At 40.0% G+C, this 26,806-nt stretch overlaps 2 pseudogenes; both read right to left on the reverse strand.

The window, feature by feature from the left end:
- LOC147003659 (NACHT, LRR and PYD domains-containing protein 4B-like) overlaps positions 1-26,806 on the reverse strand; it is a 217,786-nt pseudogene that overhangs the window by 93,493 nt on the left and 97,487 nt on the right.
- On the reverse strand, positions 6,815-6,980 carry LOC147003662 (U2 spliceosomal RNA; annotated as a pseudogene).

The raw sequence follows: 26,806 nt of genomic DNA on the forward strand, positions 1-26,806 counted from the left end.
TTTACATTTTATGAATGACACACCAAGTAAGGTTTGCATTTTAAATTTTTATTAGTTACTGTTATTTTTATTAATATTTTAATGTAATTTTATGTGTTTTAGTGTTTGCCACATACACTACATGCATGCCAAGAACTAACAACGGTCAAAAGGACATGAGAGTGCTTGAAACTTTGGTTACAGATGGCTATAAGCCACCATAAATGTTATGGGAATCAAATCCATGTCCTCTGGGACTATCTGCGGAGACAAAGAAATGTATATACTCCCAGAGCCAGTCTCCTCTTGATGATGATGATGATTATTATTATTATTATTATTTTGGCTAATGACCTTGGCACTCAGGTCTATCTTTATGATGGTGTTCAAATTGTCAGAGTTACAGAAGTTTACCTCTCTCTGTAGGAGGCTTATTTTTAAAATGCATACCTTCTTATTGATTAGTTTACAATATGATCAGCTTCTATAGAAAATCTTTGGGTATACTTCATTTTCATTGACTCATTCTCCACTCCATCTCCCTGTCTCTACTTCCCTATTCTATCTTGTTTTCCTAAACTCCCACTTTTTCTTTGCTTAGTTACTTTCTCTAACTTCGCATCTCTATTCCAGTCACATCAGTAACCTCTTTCATTGAAAATTTCATATATTAATACTGTACTTGCTTAATTTCCTCCAATTCCTTTCCCTAAGCCAACTTTTCCCTTGTCTTCATTTCTACTTTTCAAATTCATGACCTATTTTACTTCATATATGTGTGTGTGTGTGTATGTATGTATGTATGTATGTTTTGTGTATGTATGTTTTGTGGTAGGGTGTGGTAGGGTACTGGACTAAGGTTCACTCTGTATCTCATGTTCTACACACCTTGGTGGAGAATACTTTGCATTCTTGGAAATGATGCATGGATGGATTTCAACCATGTATACTGTGCACTGCATTCCTTATTCAGGTAGATGTTAGAATCCTTATACAATTACTAACCCCTACCCTGCCACCCCACTCTCTTACTCCTTCTTTACTAATATATATATTTACAGAGATTCACATGCATAAGGGGCAGCATACTGATCTGGATTTCTTTGTATCAGCACATTTTCTACCCAGGTAGAATTACAGTCAGTATTTGTGGATATGAGGTTGATGCAATCTTCTTTTCAATTTTCTATTTGTCCATTTGTTTGTGTGCTTAATTTTTTAAAGCTATCTGTCTAGTTAACCATGATCAGGAAATTAAGCTTTGATTACATATCCTTGTGGTAATCACAGGGTCAGTGTATGGCATAGAACTGGTTGCTCTCTTATTGGAGCATTTGTGATTATACAAACTGAACCCTCAAACACCATATGTAAAACATTCCTTTCTTGTAAATGTCCATAGTGAACACTGTTGAAAAAAAGGATCCTCAGAATGCTAGATATGCAAATGGTTATTGATTTCTACAGAAGGGATATACATATTCACCTAAGGAGTATTGGGTTTCCAACCGAGAGCAATAGGCTCTGATCCTTATTTAACATGTCAAAAAAGACCTACTCTCCTTGTTTCCCCCACATCCCCCAGGCCATATCTGTTATGGGTCTTATTGGCTAACATTATCTCTACTTTGCCTTCAATTACTCCATCCAAGTTTGGAGCTGACCTTCCCTATATAATACAACTATTTCTCCTTCCTAGTCCTCTATCCTCTATTCTTTTTTGAGTCTCCTGGCTGCTGAATCTGGTTCCTCTATGCCCCACTTCCTTTCTGATTTCCTCCTCTTCACATAGCTCAGGATCTATAGAGTCTCCCAGATGCCCCTGCACTCTGTTATCTATAATCTTTCTCCTCCACCATATGTACAAGCAGTCATCTTCCTTTTGTATTTCTCTTTTTCCACTATGATTATATTTGTAATTCTTTCTAAGGCTATTTCCTATGCATTGAACCATCTTATTCAGTGTAGAGCAGAGAGCCCCATAAGTCTTAAGAAGCTTCTAAAATTTGGAACACTTGGGAAATAGGGAACATACAAGATTCATGAAGACCCTCTCTAAATATCTAGAAGCAAAATGCAGATTCTGGTAGAAGGGTGATCTTCTACAAAGTTGGCAGATATCATTAGAAGTCAGATTTTATGAGTACATGCTGGGATGGATCTTATATAATATAGTTGCCTGTAGTTACCCATATTCCAGAAGTCACCCCTCACTCATATCCTTCAAAATCCAGTGGGTTAAAATGGGGCTGGGGTAGAAGTATTTCTTTCCTGTGACAGAAAGGATATTCCCTCTTTTGGATGAATACTCCTTTACTCATGCCACCATATAAAATGTCATAAAATTCCCTTTCACCTATACTCTTATAAGTACCCCAGTAAAATTATTAGTTTACCATCTAAGTGTGAATAGAAGCATTTCTTTCATTTGTCAACACTGCCTGATGTGGAGTGTATCTGACTTCTCAGAAAAACATAAACTGTTGTCTATAGGCTTCCTTCCATGCATTTCTTTAAATATTTATTTGTTTGTTTGAGGAAGATAGATTGTAACTTAGGAAGCTAAATAAATACTCCATAGGTCTTAACAAATTTACAGTTAGAGGACTGACTTGATCTTCTCCCAAGGTAATATAAGCAGCTAACAGTGTAGAGAGCTTTTGGTACTGCTAATAAAATTTTGACAAGTACTTGTCATTGGGCTCAAGGATGTAGGCTCAGCTAAGAATATTCACTTTTCAGGTAATGCAAAGATAAAGGCAAACACAGCCAAGGACCATGTAACTTCCCTTTTGTCTTGGTAATTCTGATGAGGCCCCAGACACAGTGACTGGGGTACTATGTTTATTGCTTTGTTTGATTACTACCTGGTGTGATCTCTTTGTTCTTTGTCTTGTTTGATCATTTTGGCTTTGATCTGAGAACTGACTGCATTCTGATGATGTACTAAGATTGATATAAAAGCAGACCAGGAAAATAATAAAGCTGCTTCAGCCTCAGCACTTGCTGGAGTCCTGTTACATTTGTCTAATTGTGTTGTTCTTTTCCATCCTCACTTCTGCCTTTGAGACCCTATTGACTAACTGTGCTGGCTTAGTCATAACAGACAAAAAGTTTGGAGATCTTTTTTGTGTAGATATCTATGAATTGACAATCAGCCACAGGTTTGCACTTATTCCATTATTGCCAATGCTGAGCTGGGCTTTCTATGCTCCTATTAGCAAACTATTATCAATATTCATGTCCATAAATTTGGTAGCTTACTGGTGTTTCATGCTAAAAGCTTGTATGTTTATTTTGTTGAATTCCATTGATCCTCTGTCTGGAATAAATAGAAGGGTTTGTTTTTTTTGTTTTGTTGTTGTTTTCTTCGTTTTGTTTTGTTTTGTTTTTTTTATTGGATATTTTCTTTATTTATATTTGAGATGTTATCTCCTTTCTTGGTTCCCCTCTGGAGAACTCCCAATCTTTTCTATCACGTTTCACACTTGGACTAGGTAGGAAAGTTGTGATGTTTCCCTGAACTTAACACAGCTACAACTTTCCAATGAGTCGAATCATTTCTTTGATGTGGCTATTTCCATGTCCACAGCATATGTTCACTTAGAGATTTACTCACTCAGGTTTTCTTCTCTTCTTAGCACCCTAGTTGAAAGTGAAAACTTATTCTAGGGAGGAATGAAGTATCTATGCATTGGTCTTCCTTCTTCTTGATTTTCTTGTTTTGGAAATTGTATCTTGGGTATTCTAGGTTTTTGGGCTAATATCTACTTATCAGTGAGTGCATATCATGTGAGTTCCTTTGTGATTGGGTTACCTCACTCAGGATGATATCCTCCAGATACATCCATTTGCCTAAAAATTTCATAAATTCATTGTTTTTAATAGCTGACTAGTACTCCATTGTGTAAATGTACCACATTTTCTGTATCCATTCCTCTGTTGAGGGGCATCTGGGTACTTTCCAGCTTCTGGCTATTATAAACAAGGCTGCTATGAACATAGAGGAGCATGTGTCCTTATTACAAGTTGAAACATCTTCTGGATATATGCCCAGGAGTGGTATTGCAGGGTCCTCCGGTAGTACTATGTCCAATTTTCTGAGGAGCAGCCAGACTGATTTCCAGAGTGGTTGTACAAGCTTGCAATCCTACCAACAATAGAGGAGTGTTCCTCTTTCTCCACATCCTCTCCAGCATCTGCTCTCACCTGAATTTTTGATCTTAGCCATTCTGACTGGTGTCAGGAAGAATCTCAGAATTATTTTGATTTGCAATTACCTGATGATTAGGGATGTTGAACATTTTTTTTCAGGTGCTTCTCAGTCATTCAGTATTCCTCAGGTGAGAATTCTTTGTTTAGCTCTGAGCCCCATTTTTTAATGGGGTTATTTGATTTTCTGGAGTCCACATTCTTGAGTTCTTTATATATATTGGATATTAGTCCCCTATCTGATTTAGGATAGGTAAAGATCCTTTCCCAATCTGTTAGTGGCCTTTTTGTCTTATTGACAGTGTCTTTTGCCTTACAGAAGCTTTGCAATTTTATGAGGTCCCATTTGTCAATTCTTGACCTTACCGCACAAGCCATTGCTATTCTGTTCAGGCATTTCCCCCCTGTGCCCATATCTTCGAGGCTTTCCCCACACTTTCTCCTCTATAAGTTTTAGTGTCTCTGGTTTTATGTGAAGTTCTTTGGTACACTTAGACTTGAGCTTAGTACAAAGAGATAAGAATGGCTCAATTCTCATTATTCTACATGATAAGCGCCAGTTGTGCCAGCACCATTTGTTGAAAATGCTGTCTTTTTTTACACTGGATGGTTTTAGCTCCTTTGTCAAAGGTCAAGTGACTATAGGTTTGTGGGTTCATTTCTGGGTCTTTAATTCTATTCCATTGATCTACCTGTCTGTTTTTGTACCAGTACCATGCAGTATTTAATCACAATTTCTCTGTAGTACAGCTTGATGTCAGGCATGGTGATTTCCCCAGAGGTTCTTTTATTGTTGAGAATAGTTTTTCTATCCTAGGTTTTTTGTTATTCTAGATGAATTTGCAAATTGCCCTTTCTAATTCGTTAAGAATTGAGTTGGTATTTTGATGGGAATTGCATTGAATCTGTAGATTGCTTTGGGCAAGATAGCCATTTTTAGTATATTGATCCTGCCAATCCATAAGCATGGGAGATCTTTCCATCTTTCTTCTTCAATTTCGTTCTTCAGAGACTTGAAGTTCTTATCCTACAGTTCTTTCACTTCCTTAGAGTTACACCACGGTATTTTATGTTCTCTGTGACTATTGTGAAGGGTGTTGTTTCCCTAATTTCTTTCTCAGACTGTTTATCCTTTGTATAGAGAAATGCCACTGATTGGTTTGAGTTAATTATATATCTAGCTACTGCACTGAAGCTGTTTATCAGGTTTAGGAGTTCCCTGGTGGAATTTTTAGGATCACTTATATATACTATCATATCATCTGCAAATTATGATATTTTGACTTTGTCCTTTCCAATTTGTATTCCTTTGATCTCCTTTTGTTGTCTAATTTCTCTGGCTAGGACTTCGAGTACTATATAGGACGAAGATCAGCTTCGCGAACGCCTTAAAGAAACAGATGGTCCAACCATTTGCCTAGGAATTTCATAAATTCATTCTTTTTAATAGCTGAGTAGTACTCCATTGTGTAAATGTACCACATTTTTTGTATCCATTCCTCTGTTGAGGGGCATCTGGGTTCTTTCCATCTTCTGACTATTATAAGTAAGGCTGCTATGAACATAGTGGAGCATGTGTCCTTCTTACCGGTTGGGACATCTTCTGGATATATGCCCAGGAGAAGTATTGCAGGATCCTCCGGTAAAGAACTCAAATGATATGTACTCACTGATAAGTGGATATTAACTCAGAAACTTAGTATAGAGAGATATAAGATACAATTTGCAAAACACATGAAACTGAAGAAGAACAAAGACCAAAGTGTGGACACTTTGCCTCTTCTTAGAAGTGGAAACAATCACTCATGGAAGGAGTTACAGAGACAAAGGTTGGAGCTGAGAGAAAAGGATGGACCATCTAGAAACTGCCATATCCAGGGATCCATCCCATAATTAGCCTCCAAACGATGACAACATTGCATACACTAGCAAGCATTTGCTTCAAGGACCCTGATATAGCTGTCTCTTGTGAGACTAGGCTGGGGCCTAGCAAACACACAAGTGGATGCTCACAGTCAGCTATTAGATGGATCACAGGGCCCCCAATGGAGGAGCTAAAGAAAGTATCCAAGGAGCTAAAGAGATCTGCAACCCTGTAGGTGCAACTTTACGAACTAACCAATACCCCAGAGCTCTTGTCTCTAGCTGCATATGTATCAAAAGATGGCCTAGTCGGCCATCACTGGAAAGAGAGGCCCATTGGACACACAAACTTTATATACCCCAGTACAGGGGAATGCCAGGGCCAAAAAATGGGAATCGGTGGGTAGGGAAGTGGGGGGGAAGGTGGGGGGGGGCTTTTGGGATAGCATTGGAAATGTAATTGAGGAAAATACATAATAAAAAAATATTAAAAAAAAAAAGCTGGGAGGATGTGGAGAAAGAGAAACACTCCTCCATTGTTGGTGGGATTGCAAGCTTGTACAACCACTCTGGAAATCAGTCTGGCAGTTCCTCAGAAAACTGGATATAGTACTACCTGAAGATCCTGCAATACCTCTCCTGGGCATATATCCAGAAGCTGTCTCAACCTGTAAGAAGGACACATGCTCCACTATGTTCATAGCAGCCTTATTTATAATAGCCAGAAGCTGGAAAGAACGCAGATGCCCCTCAACAGAGGAATGGATACAGAAAATATGGTATATTTACACAATGTAGTACTACTCAACTATTAAAAAAATGAATTTATGAAATTCCTAGCCAAATGGATGGACCTGGAGGGCATCATCCTGGGTGAGGTAACCCAATCACTACACTTGATCTTAGCCAAAAGGCCGAGAAGCGATACCCAATCACTAAGGAACTAACACAATATGTACTCACTGATAAGTGGATATTAGCCCAGAAATTTAGGATACCCAAGATATAAGATACAATTTGCTAAACGCATGAAACTCAAGAAGAACGAAGACCAAAGCCTGGACACTTTGCCCCTTCTTAGGATTGGGAACAAAACACCCATGGAAGGAGTTACAGAGACAAAATTTGGAGCTGTGATGAAAGGATGGACCATCTAGTGATTGCCATATCCAGGGATCCATCCCATGATTGTTGGGAGCTATTAAGACAACACTATTGTCCTGATCTCTAAATTGGGCCTCTCCCCCCGAGAAGAAAAAGGGGTCAAAAGAGGGCCACCAACAAATGGATTCTGAGAACAACCATGGGATGTCCAGCCCTAAGTCATCGCCTATGTCCTGACCACACCCTGGTACCACCAAGTTCCTGCTTCCCCGTGTAGCTGTCAAAAGAAAGAATTTCTATTGCCCCCTCCCCATAAGTACTTCTCCTTTTGCTTGTATTGCCCTACCCCTCCCACTGATAAGTATCTGTACTTCCCCTTTTGCTTGTGCATTTAAGCCTTGGGCCTTTGTCAATACATTTGGGGCTTTGATGCATTCTAGAACGTTTCAGTGTCGTTATTTGCACAAGGTGCTCGTCCCTCTCTACCCCCCATTTGGTTCTTAGGAGGAGGTTCCCTCGAGACCCTCGAATAACTGGACCTGCTGGACGGGTCAAGTGGTGCCCGACGTGTAGCACGAGGTACGACCGCCCTCCGGACAACGGATTAAAGAGATACTGCGCATCCCCGCCACTTCCCTTGAGTGTTGCAGTCGTCAGGAGGTAAGCCTAGGCATTCAGTTGTTGTCCCATTAACCATGGGGAATGTTCTGTCCAAAGAGACAGTTTTAGTGAAGAGATGAAGGGGTCTCTTAAGGAAAGAGGGATAAGAGTTAAAAAAAAAGGAATTTAATAAAATGTTTTTGTTTTGTGGATGAGAGATGTCCTTGGCTGTTATTGAATGGTTCTGAAATACACCCTTTAACTTAGAATAAATTAGGCAAAGATATTAATGCTTTGATAAACAAGGAGAAGATGTCCCTGAGTCCTTTTTCGCAATTGGGGAATCATCAGAGATCTCCTTAAACAGGCAGAAGAGGGCAGAGAAGGTGCTGGCCTCCTAGCCCTTACTAAAGATTTTTTAGAAAACTCCAGATTGTCGTCTCACAAAAGCGAAACTAAGCCTCAGGCGCACAGTATCTATATTAGAAGGTTTAGCAAGAGAAGGCTACTTGATACCCAATGAATGGAATAAAGTTGTTCAGTCTGTCCTCACTAGAGGCCAATATTTAACTTGAAAGTCAGAGTTTGTGAAAGACAGCCTCCTGGACGGCTGATAAAATCTGTGGTAAAGGCAATTTCGCTGCAGACATAAAACAATTAGGGCTCTTCCCTGGTGTCCTTGCCCAGACAGCACAAGCAGCTCTGAGAGCTTGGCGGGCTGTTCCTGCAGCAGGGGCACTAACTATGCCCCTAACCAAGATTATACAAGGGTCCCAAGAGTCCTATGTGCAGTTCGTTGCCAGATTACAGGAAGCAGCTAAGAGAATTTTGGGACCTGAGGAAAGTGAGGGTCTGTTAGTCCGACAACTTGCTCTTGAAAACGCCAATTCGGCATGTAGGGTGCCCTGAGAGGTAAAACCAAGAGTTTAGATATGAATGGTATGATCAAGCCTTGTAATGAGGTAGATGTGTTTTCTCAACAAGTTTCTAAGTCTATTAACCTGGCCATTGAGGCTGCTCTAACTCTAGCTCCAAGATGGGTGCCGATCCCCATTGGCCCGAGTTAGAAGTAGACATCTGTGTCCTCACATTGGGTGCAGATACTGCCTGGGGTACCCCTGATTATTATATGCTTCATTGAGTAGCAGTTAACACAGGTGAATTTGAGACCACTTACCCGTAGGGCTGGAGAGTGCATAGCCCAAGCCCTACCACTCCCACTATTCGGCCATTTCCCTTATATGAAAGAGGAGCGAGGACCATCCTCCCCGGGATCCTCGGAAGTCTACTGGGCACAGAAAATAACCGATTCACGGCCCATGCTGACTTTGTTTCTAGAGGGCAAACAGTTTCAAGGGCTCCTGAATACCTGGGCAGATGCAACAGTAATTTCCTCAACACATTGGCCTGCAGCCTGGCCCTTACAGCCCACTAAGGGATAGTGTAATCCACTGATCATAAAATTTTCTGCTAAAGGGAGGAACTTAGAGGCTTAGGAAAGTTCTCGCCCTCACACCTGGGGCCTAAGATTGTATCAAGATAACTTTGACAATGGCCTGACCTTTAAGGCTCAGCTTCTTAAAACCATCCCTAACAATCATAAAGCATCCATAGGACTTCCAGGTACCCGCCCCCCTGTTCCTGCCCCAGGGCGCGCTACGACCTTGTTTCAGCTCACTCTCCCTGCCGGGAGGCCCCCCTCTTCCACTGATTTACTGTGGTCTACATCGAATGCTTCTGCTTTAGCCTTGTTGGATAAGACACAAAGAGATAATGCGTCAGAATTTGAAGATTGTTGGATGTGCTTTTCTGTTTCCCTGCCCTTTTATGAGGACATAGCCTTATTTAAAAAATTTACCCTGCTAGGCAGCTTCCCTTCCAGTCAGTTCAGCTTACCTTGACAGAACTCTCTAGGGTAAGAAGTTGTGCGTTGGGCCCAGACGAGGCCCTTGCTAGAGATTTGCAATAACACGTTTACAGTAAATAAAAATGGGTTTTAAAGAGACTTCATAAAGGTCAAAATATAGCTCAATTCTTACTGTTATCTTATTTACAACTCCCCAATCCTACATTGTGTCAAAAAATTCATAGATTAGGTTTTATTGGAAGTTAAGAAATCATTTCCTAAAAACATATATAATTCATTTTGTCAATGGTGTTTTTGTTGGTTGCAGAAAATAGAGAGCGTTTTTGCAAATGGCTATAAATTATTTGACAAATGTGGACTGATGATGGCTTCAAAAGAGATTTAGCATGGTAAACTTTTAGGCTATTTGCGACATTTAGTGTTTAGAGATTGTGTGTTTTCTCAAAAATTTGCTCTCAGATTAAATAAATTAAAAATTTGTATACTTGCCAGAAGCTGTTAGAAAATTTTGGATTTTAATCTTGGTTTGACAAGCTACCTCTTACAACAGGAAAGGAAAGGAAAGAATAGAAGAAAATGGATTTTAGAACTCTCCCAGGGACAGAGAGAAATCGGGGGATGCCGTTTTATTCTCTCTGGCCCCTATAGGAGAAGTTCTACCCTCTTTCTATTGTCTATGGTTGGTGCAGCAATCACGTGTCAATTCATGTATGTTTTCTGTTTCGTTGTCTGAATGATTGTCTGTTTTATGTTTCATGTTTAAAAAAAAAAAAAAAAAGGTTAAAACTTTACCTGCTGAATCACTCTCAGTTTGCACAACTGAGGCTGAGAGGTCCCTCCCTTTAGCCAAAAATCAAGCACAGCAAGAGAGGTCCTGCTAAAAGAAACTTGTTTTTAAAGAAAAGACATCTGCAACCTCTTAGTTCTAAGGCAAGTAAGCTGATAGTTGTTTTTTCCTAAAAAGTTCTCTGCAATTTTGTGATTATTGTGTTTAGCAAATGACAAAGTGTGTTTTTATCTTATAAGTATAGCTATAAAAAGTAAAATTCTTTGATTGATCTAAATTTATAAGATTTGTGTAGCCACTTCATTTGGTTTTTGATTGGTCTTAAAGGCATAAATATGATCTGTATATCTTGGTCATAGAGAATTGGCCTACAAGTTATTTGGGTATGATTGAAAAGGTATAACACTGGTTACAAAGTTAGCTTAAGTAGTAACTCAGGGCTAGAGTCATTTTCAAACAAAAGCACCTGGCATAAACCAGCCGAGAAAACTAGTCCTCTAAAGATACTCCTAAATTGAGATAAAATTTTATATAATTCTTATTCTAAAAAGTAGATTTATAGAGATAAGATTTTAAAACAATGTCTCTTTAATATAACATTAAAATTTGCACTCGTGAATTGGCAGCCAAACTTCGTAACATGATAGTGATGTTTCCAGTATTGATTTTAAGGAGAATAAATTGTTTAAAATTGTGTCTTGCTTTCCAAAAGTTATAGATATATTCTAATATTGCAACGAAAACTTAAAAATTATGGTTAAAATTGCCAGTGTTCCATTGACTGCAGCTTACAGTTTGATTTCAAATTTAAGATCTTTAATTCACCTGTATATTGTAATTAAGATAATTATAAGAGTAATCATCTTTAAGAGAGAGTATCAAAAATTAGAGGCATAGACAATTAAATTGTTCCTCTAAAATCAGTCCTTATTACAGGAAGGCCAAAATGCTCAGATTGAAAAATATTTTATGTTTGAGTTAATGCAGGGCTCAAGGCAGCCCCAGAGAAGCTTGTCACCTTCTTTTATCTTGCAAACAGTGCCTGAGAAAGTTTCCCCTGTGTTCAAGGAAATTTCTTTTTAGCTTTGTTGCAGATCTATTCAGATGTTTAAAATAATTCTTAAATTCGATGAGTTTTGCTTTTAATGAACTGGTGATCACTAGATAATTTTGCCTGTAGGTATGGCTAACATAGCTTTACAATATGTAAGAAATTTTTATTGTCTGCTTCAATACAACAAACAAAGTTTAAATCTTTCAGTATATATTGTTTCCTAAGTGAAAGGTATTCTATTAGCCAATGCCTGTAAAGGGAAGTTTAAAGTTCTGGGAAATAATTGTTGCTCCATAAGATTCAGAGGCAATATTTTTAATATTTAGGGTTTTAGTTATACTGAAAAATTGTGGTACAAATTTGCTTCAAAATTTTATTTTCAAAAGCTTCCAGGAGATATTAATTGGCTAAAGACCTCACCTTAAACTCACCACAGGAGAACCTAAGCCTTTGTTAGGTGCTATCAAGTGAAATTCAAATTAACTGGTGAGAACCAAAAAGGCTTTAACAGAAAGTAGAGGAAACTTCTATAATCTATTGGTATCGATTATAATTGGTGGTAATCAAATATTAGCTACATATTCTAGTTATTGTTATTAAATGTGTCCACAGCTATTCTTTGGCAAGAAAAAACATTAATGTAAAATCATTCTTCTTCACCTTAAAGTTTTAACATCCTATTATAAAGCTACTGTTGTGCTAATTAAGAATTCCTTGTTTCAAACAGCAATTGGTTATTGCAAAATATTAATAATTGACCTATTATATACCATCATTTTAAATAAAATTGATACTCATCCTAAAAATAAGTTAAAAATTGCTTATATACATGCTTTCGTATCTTCTATAAATTCATGCATGCATGCATCCCATTTACTGTATTTAAAAACAACCCTTCTATGGAAAAAAAAAAGTATATGTAAATTAGATCACATGTTTATTCTTTTGAGTTTCTGCCTGCTTCAGCACAGATAATTAAATTATGTGCTGTAGATGGTGTTTTAAAATGTTAAAGATTGCCTGGAAAAGACCTCTTAAAACAATGCCACGCTAGATTTATATCCCAGGTAGATTATGGATCTTATACAAAAATAATTGGCCATATAATCTCGTTCTTTACATCATCAAAATAGTAATGGCTTAAAATAATAATTTGGTACTTAAAATAAATAAATAAATAAGTGTGCATGTCATATTGTAAAGATTTGCTCTCAGTGTCCTCAGTTTCTACCTGTTCCACACATTGGTGTTAATTCTCGAGGACTTATACTTAATCAATTATTGCAAATCGATACTCATTTTTGATTTAAAAAAATAAAATATGCACATATGACTATTGATACCTTTTTAGTCTTTCTAATTACAAATACTTTAACAAGAAAAGCAACTAAAAGTGTAGTTAGTCGTTGCCTGTGTTGATTTTTTTTTTTTACTTGGTGTTCTAAGTCAAATTAAAACTGGCTATTACAGCCAAGGATTTGAAATGTTTTGTCAACAATTTAATGTTACACATGTTACTGAGATATATTTTATAATTCTCAAAGACAAGATATTGTAAAACTTTAAAAACTATACCTTCTTTAAAAACAAAGAAGGGGGAATTATATCCCCGTGCACATTATTTGGATCACACTTTTGTTTTTAGAAAAACTGGATATAATAGTGTCTAGGGCAGATAAAAAGTATTCACTTATTGGCACATGCCATGATCCTGTTCAGATACTTAATATGGGGGGAGGAGGGAATGTTTCTGCTTTTTCCACAGAATGCTACAAGAGCATGCTAGCTTCCAATGTGACATGCTGACCTGTGACCTGTGAGTGCCCTGACAGTGGTGACCAGAAAACTGTGTTGAGTGCACAAAAGAGGAGAAATCGGAGAGCAGCCACTTACAAATAGATGAAGAAACTTCCTATCTCCACCATGGGCTGCAGCAAGGAGTACCAACCTGGTGCCAACTTAAAATAAAAACAACTAAAAAAGCTGACTCGTGAGGCAAAAAGACTGGTACAGAGAATGTACAAGATGCTTTTGTCAGAGACACTGTTTTTTGCCATTCAGGCCAGCTCCTTATAGCTATGAAAGTTTGTGTACCTTACCTATATGCTTATTGTTAGATAATTTTAAGGGTTAAGATCGCCAATCTTGGCAAGTCTTTTTATATTCATTGTAATTCTTGTCAATTAACTAATTGTGTAGATCCTAATTTAGATAAGGAATCTACTGTTATGTTTTTGTTAGAGACCTGCTTATGTTTTGCTGCTTATTAGAGTTAGGAAATGATCCTTGGTTTAAAAATCCGGAAATGCAAACTTTGAAAAGGTATCTACCACAGCCTTAGATCAGCAGCTACGTACTGCCCATTTTGTTAATGATAAGCATAGGAATATTTCCATAGCTTTGTCAGAGCAACATATTATATAGATAAAAATTTGGAGGCAAAGGAAGTCTTAGAAGTAGTAGTCTTAGCACAGGACAGGATATAGCATCCTAGAAAGTCCTTGAGCTGACCATGGGCTTGGAATTCAGGAAGACCGCTGCCTATTCAGTGACATTCAGAATTGCCTCTAGCATTACACTATCACTTTGAATAAAAGCTAGGTCCCTCGGCCGTATCCAGGGATCCATCCCATAATCAGCTTCTAAATGCGGACACCATTGCATACACTAGCAAGATTTTGCTGAAAGGACCCAAAGATAGCTGTCTCTTGTGAGACTATGCAGGGGCCTAGCAAACACAGGAGTGGATGCTCACAGTCAGCTATTGGATGTATCACAGGGCTCCAATGGAGAAGCTAGAGAAAGTACCCAAGGAGCTAAAGGGATCTGCAACCCTATAGTTGGAACAACATTATGAACTAACCAGTACCCCGGAGCTCTTGTCTCTAGCTGCATATGTATCGAAAGATGGCCTAGTCGGCCATCACTGGAAAGAGAGGCCCATTGGACTTGCAAACTTTATATGCCCCAATATAGGGGAATGCCAGGGCCAAAAGAATGGGAATGGGTGGGTAGGGAAGTGGGGGGCGCTATGGGGGACTTTTGGGATAGCATTGGAAATGTAATTGAGGAAAATATGTAATAAAAAATATTAAAAATTTAAAAAAAAAGCTAGGTCCCTGCCTTACACAGGAATTTACCATCAACTAGGAAGAAGGAAGTTTAAGACCTAAAAAGGAACCAGAGTGGATACTTAGAACTATAGATAGCTGAGTTACACCCATACACATGTATTTACAATGGCCTAGGGGAAAGGTGGACTACCAAAACTGGTTTTCAACCTCCCCCTGGCTTTCGACTTTGTTGCCCTCCCTTTTGGGGCCCCTATTGATTTCCCTTGGTCCTTGGGCATTTCAGAAATTGACCTGATTTGTTAAATCTCAAATTGATTCATCTCTTTCAAGCGCATTTGTTTCAGTTCATTACCATCAGTTGGACGTTGGCGATAACAAGCAGGTTACTGAAGAAGAGGCAGACGTGGATACCGCTTCATCACCCTCTTCTTGGGGAGAGAGACTCTGAAAGAGGAAAATTACTGGACACCTGAACTCTTCAACTCATAGTCCTCCTACCCCTCCCATCTAGAGATTGTTCCCGGAACACACCTGAACTTTTTACCCCAGAGTACATTCCTGAACTCTTCACCCCAGAGTCCAACCCCCTCCCAAATGAAAACTGTTCCAGGAACATTTTTTAGATAAGGGTCTCCTGGAACAAACCTAGTCCTACCCCTCCTAACTGAGGACTGTTCCAAGAACATTTTTGAGATAGGGGCCTCCTGGTACTACCCCAGAATGTTCCAATAGATCGGGTACATTGCCAAAATATAGGACACGACCCCTTGGTGACGTAAAACTTGTACTTTTCCCCTGGCTTTTTCCTATAAAAGCCTGTGAAAAATTTGGGCCGGGCGTAGATTCTCCTCTACACCATGCTGGGTGTATGAGTTTCGACCCCAGAGCTCTGGTTTATGTGCTTTTTATGTGCTTTCTTGTTGTCGCTTTATTAAATCTTACCCTCTACATCTTAAGTTCGGTCTCAGTGTCTTCTTGGGTGCGCGGCTGTCCCGAGGCTTGAGTGAGTGTCTGCCCTCCGGGGGTCTTTCAACTCAATTTCCATAAAATGCTTAAATAAGATCATTCCCCTCTCCCTAAATTTGGCCATCCATCTCATGCCACAAATCATTTATAGATTGCCGTAGTCTGTGCTTCCGACATGGTAATATACATTCTCGCCACATTGGAAACTAAACAGTCATCCCAGGCTAGACACATCAAAAAATTGGAACTTGAAGCCGTCGCCCATGAGAGTTGTAAGACTAAGTACTGCACAGAGATTAGTCTGGAAGCTGTTAGACAGTCTCTGAGAGGCATGTCTGATTGTATGAAGGTTGAGTGCCCTAGGGTCCTTCCCCCAGAAAAAACGGCACGGCAGCAGGTCGGGGTTACTCTGTGTAGAAATCTGTGGGCCTAAAAATCAATCCTGTACATGGCCCCTAACATTGCACACTGGGGATCAGACCTCTACCTCTACCCACGGAGCTTGCTTCGTTCCTAAATCCCTTGGCTGGCCCAGGTTATACCCAATAGACTGGGACCATTAATTCAAGCCTCATAGATGACGTGTCCTTGTGTCCTTCGTGGTTTTAAAAATTCACCGGGTGAGCGAACAGACTTTTAGGCGATCGTTAAAAATGTGGCTACAAATTTATTATACAATATGCCTTTATAAAAATATTAAAATGGGGGAGATGTTGGGAGCTATTAAGACAACAACACTATTGTCCTGATCTCTAAATTGGGCCTCTCCCCCCGAGAAGAAAAAGGTGTCAAAAGCGGGCCACCAACAAATGGGTTCCGAGAACAACCAAGGGATGTTCCAGCCCTAAGTCATCGCCTATGTCCTGACCACACCCTGATACCACCAAGTTCCTGCTTCCCCGTGTAGCTGTCAAAAGAAAGAATTTCTATTGCCCCCACCTCCCATAAGTACTTCTCCTTTTGCTTGTATTGCCCTACCCCTCCCACTGATAAGTATCTGTACTTCCCCTTTTGCTTGTGCATTTAAGCCTTGGGCCTTTGTCAATACATTTGGGACTTGGATGCATTCCAGAACGTTTCCGTGTCGTTATTTGCACAAGGCCCTTGTCCCTCTCTACCCCCCATTTGGTTCTTAGGAGGAGGTCCCCTCAAGACCCTCAAATAACTGGATCTGTTGGACGGGTCACATGATAAGCTTCCAAACGCTGACACCATTGCCTACACTAGCAAAATTTTGCTGAAAGGACCCAGATATAGCTGTCTCTTGTGAGACTATGCCGGGGCCTAGCAAACACAGAAGTGGATGCTCACAGTCAGCTATTGAATGGATCACAGGGCCCCCAATGGAGGAGCTAGAGAAAGCACCCAAGGTACTGAAGGGAACTGCAACCCTATAGGTGGAACAACAATATGAACTAACCAGTACACCGGAGCTCTTGTCTCTAGCTACATATGTATCAAAAGATGGCCTAGTAGGCCATCACTGGAAAGACAGGCCCATTAGACTTGCAAACTTTATATGCCCCACCCAGGACAGGGGAACGCCAGGGCCAAAAGGGGGCAGTGGGTGGGTAGGGGAGTGTGTGTGTGGGTGGGTATGGGGGACTTTTGGGATAACATTGGAAATGTAAATGAGGAAAATACCTAATGAAAAAATGAAAAAAAAAGGACAAAGAGCAGAGAAGACCGTCTAAAACAGGGGAAATAAAACATGAGTGGGCTAGGTGAAAGGGAAGATACAGAGGAGATTCTAAGTCCTGAAGCTTCATCTCTACATTTACCTGTTTTCCCACAACCATTTCTCTGCTGGGAATACAGGAGTAGCTCCTGCTCTGGACTGCAGCTGACCAAAAGACTATTAATAGGATTACCAGGCAGGACCTAGTGACACAGGGCTTTAATCTTAGCATGAGGGAGGCAGAGGCAGGGAGATGTGTGACTTGGTGGCCAGCTTGGTCTACAAAGTGAGTTTCACCACACACGAGTCTAGACAGAGATACATTCTCTCTGGTGGATATTCTTGATTGTTGCCTTGACAATATCTCGTATTAAGCAAAATCCAAAATTAGAGGATACACCTGCAAGGGATATTTACTTAATTTGTAGAAAGTAATTGCTGTCTTTGAGGTAACTTGGCTTGGTGGAAAAGTCGAAGACTCAAAGCAGGTCTCTAACTACCTGGAAACTGTGCGAAGCAAGAAAGACACATATCTTTGTTAATGTGATTGTTGTTTAAGACAGGTTCTGTCTATAATACCTCTGGCTGTCCTGGAACTCACTTTGACGATCAGACTCACAGAAATCCACTTCCTTGATTCAATTCCATAGTGCTTGGATTAAAGGTGTGAGTCACCACACCTAGCATAAGACACTGAGCTTTAATCCAGACATTGAAGCTAACACACACCTTTAATTCAGGCCACACCTTCAGCTGCAGGCCTATATAAGAACACGGAGGAAGAAAGTTTTCACTTTGCCTGCCTGCTCCCTCCTGGATAACAAGTCGATTACTTCCCTAGCAGTAGAGCCTCCTTGCATGTGGTTCCATCTTCTACTGAAGACCAGCTGAGACATCAAGCCTCAGGAACTGAGAAATTCTGGATTCTTGGACTTTGCTTCCTATCCAGCTATTGTGGAATAAATTCAACTGCAGCCTAAGGTCGAGGACTTACCCTCAGGGATCCATGGATAAAGCCAAGAAGATGATGCTGTCCTTTTCCAGTTTTGTCAAGGATACATCAGATACTGAAGAACATGCACTGCCCAGTGCACAAGCCTTGGCAGCCCAGAGTACAAGGTGCTCCAAGTCTGAGACACTTTGTTTAGGCAAAGAGCAAAGCCACTGCTCTGAGGATGGCTGGATTGCAGATTGGGATCTATACTCCTTTTGTGTATTTGAAAGCGTGGACTACCTGAGATCCTACCGCAGATTGAATACTGCCAAGAAGAAGGGCACAGAAATCTTTCAGAGTGTGAGTCAGAGAGAGCCACAAGTGTCCCCAGGAGTTGTGGACATGGACAACGACAAAGATACAGAGGAGCCAGAACAACCCTTGCCAAGCTTGCTTAGGGAGAAAAGGCTGGATCTTGTGACCTGTGATGGTGGAGACTGCACTAATCAGGATCCTGCTTCTGACAGTCCCAGAAGCCTAGGCTGTTGGGCACGGCTTCAAAGGGCTTTTGGCCAGAAGAAGAAGTGAGAAAGGCACCCAGAACTCTGGAGCCCAGGAACCCTGTTGCCAGCTCAGACTAGCAATTAGGGGATCTTCTGTCAGCTCCTGCTGTTACAGCAAAGGCACACAAGAGGCAGTTGTGTCTTTGCAGCCATCTGGTTTGTGTTTGTTCCTTTGTTTGTTTGTTTGTTTGTTTACAGCTTTCTTAATAAATTGTTACAAAACTGAAAAAAAAAAGACAGCCCAGCTCCAACATATTATAAACCATTGTTTATATCTCTAGGGATCGACTGTGCAGAGAAAGGGAAGGAAAGGGCAAGAATGGTCATATTTATTAAACAGTGCTTTCCTAGTACAGGAAAAAAAAAAAAAAAGAAAAGAAAGAAAAGAAACAGACGGACTACCACTCTGGTGGCAAGTAGCAAAGCTTTACTGATTTCCATAGCTTAAAAACATGGGGTATGACTTTGAAATTTTTGCTCAAAAAATAACATTTTTACTTAGTTGCACCTGGCAGACAATATTATCATTTTTTGGAGTCATTTTCTCATAACAAGAACGAACTTCAGAAGAAGAAACTGTTTATCTTGAGACCCAAGGACACCCTCCTCTCCGGGTAAATACTAACTCTTGACTAGGAACAAGGGAAAACTCTGGCTCACAGAAAGTCATGTTAAGACATCCCTCCCTTTCAGGAGGGACGACCCCTAAACTTTCTCCCAGTTAACTGCTCTGACCCTTGAAGGCCAGAACCAGAGGGAAGCCATTGTTCTCCTCAATATTGAATAGGCAGGGAGAAAGTGGGCCGCTTTGTCTAGTCCCTGATTTTAGTGGGATTGCTTCAAGTTTCTCTCCATTTAGTTTGATGTTGGCTACTGGTTTGCTGTAGATTGCTTTTATTATGTTTAAGTATGGGCCTTGAATTCCTGTTCTTTCCAAGACTTTTATCATGAAGTGGTGTTGGATTTTCTCAGATGCTTTCTCAGCATCTAAGAAGATGATCACGTGGTTTTTGACTTTGAGTTTGTTTATAATCCTTGATGGATTTCCATATATTAAACCATCCCTGCATCACTGGGATGAAGCCTAGTTCATCATGATGGATGACTGTTTTGATGTGTTCTTGGATTTGGGTTGTGAGGATTTTATTGAATATTTTTGCATCAAGATTCATAAGGGAAATTGGTCTGAAGTTCTTTTTCTTCGTTGGATCTTTTCTGTGGTTTAAGTATCAGAGTAAGTGTGGCTTCATTGAATGAATTGGGTAGAGTACCTTCTGTTTCTATTTTGTGGAATAGTTTGAGGAGAATTGGAATTAGGATTTTTTGAACATCTGATAGAACTCTGCACTAAACCCATATGGTCCTGGGCAGTTTTTGGTTTGGAGACTATTAATGACTGCTTCTATTTCTTTAGGGGAAATGGGACTGTTTATATCATTAATCTGATCCTTATTTAATTTTGATACCTGCTATCTGTCTAGGAAATTGTTCATTTCATCCAGGTTTTCCAGTTTTGTTGAGTATAGCCTTTTGTAGTAGTATCTGATGATGTTTTGGATTTCCTCAGGTTCTGTTGTTATATCTCCTTTTTCATTTCTGATTTTGTTAATTAGGATACTGTCCCTGTGCCGTCTACTTAGTTTGGCTAACTGTTTTTCTGTCTTGTTGATTTTCTCAAAGAACCAGCTCCTGGTTTGGTTGATTCTTTGAATAGTTCTTTTTGTTTCCACTTGGTTGATTTCAGCCCTAAGTTTGATTACTTCCTGCCATCTACACTTCTTGGGTGAATTTGCTTCCTTATGTTCTATAGCTTTTAACTGTGCTGACAGGCTGCTAGTGTATGTTTTCTATAGTTTATTTTTGGCAGCATTCAGAGGTGTGAGTTTTCTTCTTAGGAATGCTTTCCTTGTGTCCCATAAATTTGGGTATGTTGTGGCTTCATTTTCATTAAACTTTAAAAAGTTTTTAATCTCTTTCTTTATTTCTTCCTTGACCAAGGTATCATTGAGTAAAGTGTTGTTCACTTTCCACATGAATTTTGGCTTTGTATTATTTATGTTGTTATTGAAGATCAGTCTTAATCTGTGGTGATGTGATAGGATGCATGGGATAATTTCAATATTTTTTGTATCTGTTGAGGTCTGTTTTATGACCAATTACATGCTCAGTTTTGGAGAAGGTACCATGAGGTGTTGAGAAGAAGGTTTATCCTTTTGTTTTAGGATAAAATGTTCTGTAGATATCTGTTAAATCCATTTCTTTCATAACTTCTTTTAGTTTCAATGTGTCTTTGTTTGGTGTCTGTTTCCTGGATCTGTCCAATGATGAGAGCGGGGTGTTGAAGTCTCCCACTATTATTGTGTTAGGTGCAATGTGTGCTTTGAGCTTTACTAAAGTTTTCTTAATAAATGTGGATGCCCTTGCATTTGGAGCATAGATATTCAGAATTGAGAGTTCTTCATGGCAGATTTTACCTTTGATGAGTATGAAGAAGTGCCCCTCCTTGTCTTTTTTGATAACTTTGGGTTGGAAGTTGATTTTATTTGATATTAGAATGGCTACTCTAAGCTTGTTTCTTTGGACGGTCTGCTTGGAAAATTGTTTCCTGCCTTTTACTTTGAGGTAGTGTCTGTCTTTTTCCCTGAAGTTGGTTTCCTGTATGCAGCAAAATATTGGGTCCTGTTTACAGAGCCAGTCTGTTAGTTTATGTCTTTTTATTAGTGAATTGAGTCCATTGATATTAAGAGATATCAAGAAAAAGTAATTGTTGCTTCCTGTTATTTTTGTTGTTAGAGTTGGGATTCTGTTCTTGTGGCTTTCTTCTTTTAGATTTGTTGAAAGATTACTTTCTTGCTTTTTCTAGGGCGTAATTGCATAAGGCATCCTTGTGTTGGAGTCTTCCCCTTTACTATCCTTTAAAGGGCTGGATTCGTGGAAAGGTACAGTGTGACTTTGTTTTGGCATGGAATACCTTGGTTTCTCCATAGATGATAATTGAGAGTTATGCTGGGTATAGAAGCCTGGGCTGGCATTTGTGTTCTCTTAGGGTCTGTATAACATCTGGCCAGGATCTTCTGGCTTTAATATTCTCTGGTGACAAGTGTGGTGTAATTCTAATAGGTCTGCCTTTGTATGTTTCTTGACATTCTTCCCTTGCTGCTTTTAATATTCTGTCTTTATTTAGTGCTTTGTTGTTTTATTATGTGTCCGGAGGAATTTCTTTTCTGGTCTAGTCTATTTGGAGTTCTGGAGGCTTCTTGTATGTTCATGGGCATATAGGGAAGTTTTCCTCTATAATTTTGTTGAAGATATTTACTGGCCCTTTGAGTTGGAAATCTTCACTCTCTTCTATACCTATTATTCTTAGGTTTGGTGTTCTCCTTGTGTCCTGGATTTCCTGGATGTTTTGAGTTGTTGGGAGCTATTAAGGCAACACTATTGTCCTGATCTCTGAATTGGGCCTTCCCCTTCCCCCAGAATAAAAGGGGGTCAAAAGCGGGCCACCGATACACACTGTTCCGAGAACAACCACAGAATGTTCCAGTCCTAAGTCAGCGCCAGATGTCCTGACCACACCCTGATACCACTAAGTTCCTGCTTCCCTGTGTAGCTGCCAAAAGAAAAATTTCTATTGCCCGACCCCTCCCGCTGAGAAGTACCTGTACTTCCCCTTTTCCTTGTGCAATTCTACTGCCCCATCCCTCCTGCTGAAAGGCATTTCCCCTTTTGCTTGTGCATTTAAGCCTTGGGCCTTACTCAATACATTGGAACCTTGATGTTACTCAGACTGCTTTCGTGTATTGTTCATTACAGAAGGTTCTCATCTCTCTCTATCCCCCCATTTGGTTCTTAGGAGAAGGTCCCCTCAAGACCCTCGAATAACTGGACCTGCTGGACGGGTCATTGAGTTGGGCTCATTTTGCATTTTCTTTGATTTTTGTGTCCATGTTTTCTATGTAATCATCTGTACCTGAGATTCTCTCTTCCATCTTGTGCATTCTGTCACTGATGCTCGCATCTATGGTTCCTGATTTTTTTCCCTAGGCTTTCTATCTCTGGAGATGACTCCTTTTGGGTTTTCTTTATTATTTCTACTTCCAGTTTTAGATCTTGGATGGTTTTGTTTAATTCCATCACCTGTTTGATTGTGTTTTCCTGTAATTCTTAAAGGGACTTTTGTGTTTCCTCTCTAAGGAATTCTACCTGTTTAGCAGTGTTTTCCTGTAATTCTTAAAGGGACTTTTGTGTTTCCTCTCTAAGGAATTCTACCTGTTTAGCAGTATTTTCCTGTAATTCTTTAAGGACTTCTACCTGTTTAGCAGTGTTATTTTGTAATTCTTTAAGTGAGTTATTAATGCCCTTCTTAAAATCTTCTACCAGCATCATGAGATATGATTTTAAACCTGAATCTTGCTTTGTTGGGTGTTTTATGGTATCCAGGACTCACTGTGGTGGGCTTACTGGGTTCTAGTGATGCTCAGTGGTCTTGGTTTCTGTTAGTAAGATTCTTACATTTGACTTTTGCCATCTGGTAATCTCTGGTGTTTGATCTTCTAGCTGTCTCTGGCTGGAACTTTTTCCTCCTGTGATTTTGTTAGCCTCTGTCAGCACTCTTGGGAATCCAACTCTCTCCTCAGTCCCTGTGGTCAGAGCACTCTCTGTAGGCAAGCTCTACTTTTGCAGGGAAGGTGCCCAGAAGTCTGGAGCTCAGATCCACCTCCTGAGTCCCAGAGATTCAGAGCCCTCCCTGGAGGCTGACTCTCCTCTGGTAGGGAAGGTGCCCAGGGGTCTTAGTCTCAGCTCTACCTCCTGGCTGAGGACAAAGTCCCAAGGGGACCCTGTCTAAGAAGCTCTGCTGCTTCTACTACACATGTGCTCTCCTGTGTAGACTGTTCTCAGTCATCCCAAGATCCTGGGTGTGCTAGGACCTGCAGAGTTTTTGCCCAAGATGGCTCAGGGATGGAGTCACAGAAGGAATCCCAGCCACTGGTTGGGTGGGTTTTCTTTGTTCCTGTTCCTGCTGGAACAACTCTCCAGGTTGTTTTGGAACAGATGTTGTGTGTTCTCAAGTGATCTCAAGATCCTGGGTCTGCTAGGTGCCTGCAGCATGGAGAGTCCTCTGGGGACCTTGGGACCCTCTGCTGAGTTCCTGCCCTTCTCTTATTTTCTGTACTATTGTGTAAAAATATAATCACTTAAATTTAGGACTAAACAGAGAAACTCAATGATGCAATAGTTAAAAATCCAAATAAAGCTCTCAGGTTCCCATGTTTATATTGAAAATGGCTACTGCCCTTGCATGCCCACTATGATCATTCAGGCAGAATGCAGCCATCCTTTTGTCACTGTGAGGGCATTGTACTTCTCTGCATTCCTCATGCATACTTTTCTATTTTGAATCTTGATATAAGTTAATTGGTATTAAATACAATTGCAGTGCTTTCAACCTGACACTATGCTCATCCTGTACTTGAGTCCTGAACTAAATAATTTAGGTCCACCTTTTGTGCATCATGAACTTGTGAAGCCACTTGGGAATTTGCACTTGTAACAAACAGCTGAATTGTAACCAAAAACTGAAACAGCTGCAATCACTTGCAAGCAGCAGTCACACCCTCCTTAATACAGTTAACTAGGACAGAAACAACACTTTCTCTGAGCCTATTGTTTGCAGAGCTTCCTGGTGGCTGCTTGTAAATGCTTTTCTCCTGTGTTTACAAACAGGTATCTTCCTGGAATCACCCCAAATACTGGAAACTGAAAAACTTACAATCGTTTCTTTGAAAGCTCAGTACAACCCTGTGGATTTGACATGTTTAATAATAGTCTTTTAGCATGAACTCAAAATTGACATCAAGCTTTGTAGTATTCACTGATTCCAATAGGGACACACATAGAAAGAGGAGCATAAAAAGAGATGACTGTGCTTTCAAAATTTAGACATATCATGGATTTTGAAAGATGGTTTAGAGATCAAGAAAACTTCTTTCTTTGGCAGAGGACCTAGAATTGGGTTATACGACTCAAAGGGCAGCTTGAGATCATCTATCATCCAAAACCCAGGGGATGTGGCTCCTTCTTCAAAACTGCATGAGCACCAATTCTGGTTTTAGGGAATCTGATGTCCTCATCTGACTCTCATAGGCACTCATGTGGAATGGATATTTGTGTATAAGCAAAACATTAATAGGTGTCAAATAAAATAAATTATACACAATACTTTTGTGTGGTATAAGCATGCTGATGTTGGGTAATTTATAAAGAACCCAATGGCATCAGTCATAACACTAGCTACTGGTCAAGCTTATGGTCAGTTTCTCAATGCATGACATCTTTTCCAGCAATTTTTGTTCTTCAAATCTGACATTTTGTTGTTGTGTTCCTAATGGTAGGTACAACAAAAGCTCTCCACTAGTATAAGGATGAGACTATAAGTAGGACTCAGCCTGCTTGAAGTTATTTATCTCAAATGTTAACTGATATTTTCTCCATAGGTATCTTATGAAATCTTGGCAGTGAAACTGGTTCAGTTGGTAATGTGCTTTCTGAAAAGATTCTGAAGGTAAAACATTTCAGAAATATGAAATACCTGAAACATTCAAGAATCATGAGGAACCCTCTATAGAAGCAGTTTAAAAAACAAAAAACAAAAAAACAAACTACTAAGTAGGACATTCTGCTTGCTGAGTTGCCTAGAAGAGATTCTATCAACTCTTCTATGACTGTTGAGCTGCCCCAGTCATGCAGAGAGCTCCAGGGATGACAGTTCTTTGAGTCATCACATCTGTCTGAGGATGGACATTTCTTGTTTTATTGTTTATTTTTTTATTGTTTATTTTATTTATTTACATTGCAAATTTTATCCCCCTTCCCGGCTTCCCCTCTAAAAACCCCGATCTCATCCCCCTCAGCTCCTGCTTCTATGAAGGTGTTCCCCTACTCCTGCCTCACCACTCTAGAATTCTCCTACTCTGGAAAACCAAGACTTCACCAAACCAAGGGCCTCCCCTCTCACTGATGCCAGATAAGGTGATCCTCTGCTACATATGCAGCTGGAGCCATGAGTTGCTCCATGTGTATTCTTTGGTAGGTGGTTTAGTCCCTAGGAGCTCTGGTGGGTCTGGTTGGTTGATATTGATGTTCTTACTATAGGGTTACAAACCCCTTCAGTTCCTTTAGTTCTTCCCTTAACTCCTCCATTGGGGTCCTATTGCTCAGTCCAATGGTTGGCTGCAAGCAGCAGTATCTGTACTGGTAATGCTCTGGTAGAGCCTCTTAGGAGACAGATATATCAGTCTCCTGTCAGCAAGCACTTCTTGGCATCAGCAATAGCATCTGGGTTTGGTGTCTATATATGGGCTGAGTCCCAGGTAGGGCAGTCTCTGGATGGCCTTTCCTTCAGTCTCTATTTCACTTTTTGTCCTTGTATTTCCTTTAGCCAAGAGTAATTCTGGGTTAATATTTTTGAGAAGGGTGGGTGGCCCCATCCCTCAGCTAGGGGTTGTACCTAACCTCTAGATATGGTCTCTACCGGTTCTCTCTCCCCTTTCTTGGATATTTCAGCTAATGACACCCTCGGTGGGCCCTGGGAGCATCTTGCTTTCCTGGCATCTGGGACTTTCTGATGGCTCCCTCCAGTTCCCTCTCCCCCATTGCTATGTACCTCTGTTTAATTTCCTGACCATCTTTACCTCTCCCCTGTCTCCTCCCATACCTATTCCTGCCCCCCTTTTCCACTCCACCTCCTTTTTTCCTCCTAAGTCCCTCCCACTCTCTACCTTCTGTGAGCATTTTGTTCCCTATCTAAGTAGTACTGAAGTATTCACACTTTGGTAGTCCTTCTTCTTGAGCTTTATAAGGTCTATGAGTTATATTGTGGGTATTTCTATCTTTTTTCCTAATATCCACTTATCAGTTAGTACATACCATGTTTTGTTTGTTTGTTTGTTTCTTTTTTGACTGGGTTACCTCACTCAAGATATTTTCTAGTTCCATCCAATTTGGATGTGAATTTCATGAAGTCATTGTTTTTAATAGCTGAATAGTACTCTATTTTGTAAATGTATTACATTTTCTGTATCCATTCCTCTGTTAAGGGATATCTGGGTTGTTTCCAGCTTCTGGC

The sequence above is a fragment of the Mus caroli genome, unplaced genomic scaffold, assembly GCF_978045245.1.
Source record: "Mus caroli unplaced genomic scaffold, Mus_caroli_1 scaffold_8, whole genome shotgun sequence".
Classification (NCBI taxonomy): domain Eukaryota; kingdom Metazoa; phylum Chordata; class Mammalia; order Rodentia; family Muridae; genus Mus; species Mus caroli.